Source organism: Leptinotarsa decemlineata, unplaced genomic scaffold (assembly GCF_025532065.1).
Source record: "Leptinotarsa decemlineata unplaced genomic scaffold, Ldec_3_MD MMD2_tig00002974_RagTag_RagTag, whole genome shotgun sequence".
Taxonomy (NCBI): domain Eukaryota; kingdom Metazoa; phylum Arthropoda; class Insecta; order Coleoptera; family Chrysomelidae; genus Leptinotarsa; species Leptinotarsa decemlineata.
Window position 1 is genome coordinate 12,691,651 of NW_027412578.1, and position 5,184 is coordinate 12,696,834.

Below are 5,184 nucleotides of genomic sequence, written 5' to 3' on the forward strand. Positions count from 1 at the left end.
TTGGTGGCCTGAAAAAATAGGTAGTTGTTTGAAGGGAAATTTGTTTCATCTTGTAGTTTCCGAATTAGACTTCCAGTTTCTGACTCTTTCATCTAGAGAAAAGCTAGTTCTGATGTAGAACACAAATCCAGTTCTTATTGTCTGTCCATTTGAGTTAGAAACTGCTTGTGAAGCAATATACACACATCGGAAAAGTCTAGGGATATTTTTAAAAATGGCAATAATTTTTTTTTAGATCGATTTAGGGAAAAAGAAGTTGACGGGTGATTGTTAAACGAATGTAACTTACAACAAAATTTATTAAATGGTCAAAAATACTGAGTGCGCATATAAGCAAAACTAAACAAAAAAATATGGCTCTTCTTTGGCACCCCGAAAAAAATTCATAATACAAAAAAAATTGGAATCAGTACAAAGTATGGCCTCCACGCAGGTTTATTACGGCCCTACATCTATCTTGCATCGACAAAATGAGATTGTCAATGTCTTATTGAGGTACATTTGCCCATTCAGCGATTAAAAGCTCTCTCAATTGAAACGTTGTGTGAATGTTCCCCATATGTGGAGGTAATTCTTCGTCGAAGCATGTCCCACACATGCTCGATGGGATTCAGGTCCGGTGATTCTGCTGGCCATGGCAATACATCAACTCCTTCGTTGGTGAGCCAGTCAGTCACTAGACGCGCGACATGTGGACGAGCATTATCGTGCATTAGGTGGAAGTTTTCACCAACAGCACCAGCAAACGGACGGACGATAGGTAGAAGAATGGTGTCGAGGTACTGTCGAGCTGTGAGGGAGCGATTTGGAAAAACGAGATCGGTTCTGCCGCCGATCATGATTCCGCCCCATAGCATTACTGTGCCACCTCTGTATGTGTGGACTTCCTGGACGTGTCTCAAACGTTCATTATTTCCAGGTCGTCTCCACAGTCTTACTCGACGAGAATCTGGATGGAATCCAAATCTGGATTCGTCTGTAAACAAAACTGTGGCCCAATCATTTGCATCCCAGTTTTGATGTTCTTGACACCACTCTAATCTTCTACCGCGATTGCCTCTCGACAAAGGTGGACATCTAAGTGGCCTTCTGTTGTGGAGATCTGCTTCATGCAGTCGATTTCTGACAGTATCACGACCAATGGTTACCTGGTGCGTCTGCTGCAACACGTTAACCAACTCAGGTGCTGTGATTGTCGGTTGTCTTCTTGCGGTTAAGACCAAAAATCGGTCTTGAACTGCAGTTGTAGCGCGTCCTCGCCCTGGATGTTGTTCGGCTGGACTGCCAGTTTCACGGAAACGCCGCCACAATCGACTGATAACACTTTGGGAGACCCCCAAACGAAGAGCTACATCATTTTGTCGCATGCCACCTTGAAGAAGCCCTACAGCTCTATTCATCTCAGCCAATGGTAAGTGATGGCGTTCCATGTTAAAGCACAATATTTCCAGTTTAATTGCTGAGCAAGAACTGCATAGAATGTACAAACTCGACACTTTCAGATTATTCATTTTAGCCGAAAACCTACAGTTTGTAAAAAACTTGCTAAAAGATTAGTTACCGTTTTTGCAGGCTTTGCTCAACCCATAGGAATCTACAGGGTGGTCGAGTGTACCAATTTAATCGAAATTAAACGACCTCATGCATTTATTTTTATGATATTTAGTATGTTATAAAAATATCCCTAGACTTTTCCGATGTGTGTATTTCGATATTAAATATATCTTTATCTTGTCAAAAGCACACAGTATCTTTCTGAATGATATGAATGAAATTATGATATTTGAGGCAACAGGCAACACAAATTATAGAACATCCCAATTGAGTAAACTAGAGGTATCGAGTGAATGTAAAGTATATGTTTATTCATACGGTACCACCCCCTTTTATTTTTTGAACAACTTAAAACTTAAAAAATTTAAATTTAGAGTAATGAAATTAATGCATGAATAGGTACTTTATTTAGAAGTGAAATTGACAGATGAAACTTTCAAGATGGCGACTGGGCGCCTTCTGGGGAAAAAATAAACATACAGTACCGCCCTTCACGGGATACCCCTACCTGGCTGGGGTGGAATGGATGAAAAAGCTATTAATCCCTTAATGGGGGACATGAGGGCCTCATTTGACAGAGTGTCGGGGCCTTCTATATCGGAATGGGTCGTCTACAGCATAATCTATAGCTTCCCTAACTAACGAAGGGGCCCCCAAAATCGACCCGCTCGAAGGGGTCAGAGACAAGGCCCATAATGATGATTTCCCTACCGATGACAACCCTGGCAATGCCATCGGATGCTTTGATTGGACGCACGAGCTAAGAGATAGCCTTATGCATTGCTACGGGAGTAGTGAGCCTGCGCGAAGAGGGAGCATGCCGACTTTTCCGCCCAAAATTTTAGGGATTACGTATCCTATCTTCGGCGGCAGGGCTAAGTAGCTCCTTTCCAGCCTGCTAACGAAGTGTTGAAGTGACAGTTCTGTGCATGTTGGTACATCTGGAGAGGGGACTCGCCACCAATGGAGACAATCAGAACACGCAGGGCGATCCACAGAATTAGGAAGGACGAAATACCGGCCTTGCGGTTCGGAAGATTGAACGGCGTGTACAGACCGGCAAATTTGTAAACACACTGTGCCATAGAGCGCAGGATGGGCTCAAATTAATAGAAACATGGTGTAAGGAACACTCTCTGTCGATCAATGCCAAGAAGACTGAGATGGTCCTTTTCACCAAGAAAAGAAGTTTAACGGGTTTAAAACCTCCCGAAATTTTCAAAAGCAAACTAAACTTCTCTGAAGAGGTGAAATACCTTGGTACTATCCTCGACAAGAAGCTAACATGGAACTCTCATCTACAGAGTAGAGCAAAAAGAACATACGTGGCTTATGAGCAATGTCGGAGGACAGTGGGACGCGCATGGGGTCTTTCACCCCGTGTGGTCACCTGGATCTACACTGCAATAGTAAGACCTATGTTAACGTATGGAGCCATTGCATGGGGACCGAAAGTTCTACAAGCAACGGCCATCCAAAAATTATATCAAATACAGCGATTGGCTTATTTGAACATCATAGCAGCCATGAGAACAACACCAACCGCGGCAATGGAATTATTCACGGGTCTGACCCCTCTGGATCTGTACGTTAAGGAGGTTGCGTTAAAGGCCATGGTACGATTGCGCACGGCTGGTGTAAACCTCGAAGTAGGAATGGGTCAATTGAGGCTGGGCCTATGGCGGGAAGCTCTTACTGCTCAAACTCTGCTGAAGGCAACAAGTGATGCAATTGAACCCAGGTTTGTGTTTAATAAACCGTACAAAATACAAATGAAGCAGAACACAGAGTCAGATGCTACAAATGCAATACGGATTTATACAGACGGCTCAAAAACCAAAGAAGGCTCAGGATGTGGAGTGTACTCCAGGTCACTAAGCCTAAGGATTAAGTGGGTAATGGGAAGAAATACCAGAGTGGTCCAAACAGAACTGGCTGGTATCTCAATCGCCACAAAAAAATAACCAAGAAAGGAATTTCGTAAAAAAATAACACTCTGCACTGATAGAAGACCAGCACTATTAGCCTTGAACAGACAGCGTGTTACCCCAGGGCTAGTACTAGAGTGCCACCAAGATTTAGCCAAAGCCTCGGTAGATAATAACATTATCCTGAGGTGGGTTAAAGGGCACGACAGGAGTAAAGGTAATCGCATTGCCGACGCTTTAGCCAAGGAAGCGGCTGGACTAAGAATCTTAGGACCCAGTGGCACCTATGGCCTGATGACTTCGACAATGGTGGAACTAGCCAAACCTCAAACCCATGCTCAAACCCTGAAGAGATGGGATGTAATCAAAGGATGCAAAATCGTGCCAGGATCACCCCGGGGGCGACCCTGGAAAGCTGGCACCGAAGAAATATCTGGCGATGACCCACGGCCTGATGACTTCCACAATTGCGGAACTAGTCAAATGTTACACCCATGCTCAATCCTTAAAGAGATGGGATGGAATCAAAGGATGTAATTTTGCCAGGATCACCTTGGGCGACCCTAAGAAGCTAGCGCCGAAGAAATATCTGGCGATGACCAGGAAAAATCTATGCCTTACAGTAAGATTTCTGACTAGCCACTGTCAACTAAGGAAACACCTCCATATTATGAGGCTGGTGGACAAACCTCTATACAGGATGTGTGAACAGGATGATGAGACTGTCAGACATGTCCTGTGCGAGTGCCCGGAGTTATCGTCAATAAGAGAGTGTGTGTTCGGTGAGTCTTGGCCTACACCTGCCGAAATAAAGGAGGTGTCTGTCTCCCAGCGACCTGTCCACCTTCCTGAAAAGGACAGGATGGACAATGACCTAGGAGGACAACTCCTCGGGAGGATGTACAATGGGTCACATGTGGCCTATGTGCGTGGGCTTACACTCACACTGAAGACCTCTTCCAATATTCTGACGGGCTTTCTGCTGGATGAGTGCTTCTATGACGTTGTTTCCCCGTAATACGCGGCATTGATGTAATGTCCTACTCCAGTCAGACTTTCTCCTCAACAGCAGTAGCTTCCTTTATAATTTCGTCTGTCACTTTTTCCGGATTTTCACGGTGGTTTTCAACGGGTTCCATCAAAGCTGAGTATTTGGCTACCAACATAATCCCGAGAATGAAAGAAATTCTGGAAGTTGCCGCATGCACCTGGAAAACACTTTTCCGAGTTGCACTATTTCCTTCCTGAGATAATGTTTGTAAAAAAAACTCTGATGGTTTTGTGTTTCTCACTCTATGTTGTCTCGGAAAGTCTGGAAATATTAGATATCAACTTCCTCCTTAAAACTGATTCCCGAAAAAAGTTCATAGTAGGTATCTTTGGTGGTTCCCATGGCGTTTCTAATTTCAGGAAGTGGATTTAGATCATTGTTCGTAACAATAACTTCTACTTTAGGTATGCCGCATACAAATTATACAAAACTAACGTAAATGCTGGTGAACGGCTGTCGTAGAAAGCAGTGACGGTTCGTGCATTGGAGAACAGGGGAGGCTAAAGTCACAAAGACTATATACATACAGAAAAGCCCGCCGGAGGCGCGAAAATTTTTATGTTGTTGCAAACTTTGCTTAATACTGAAGTTAAGGCATGGGCATGACAATGCGTAAAAAGTGCATGAGAAGCAATGGACTTTATTTTAGTT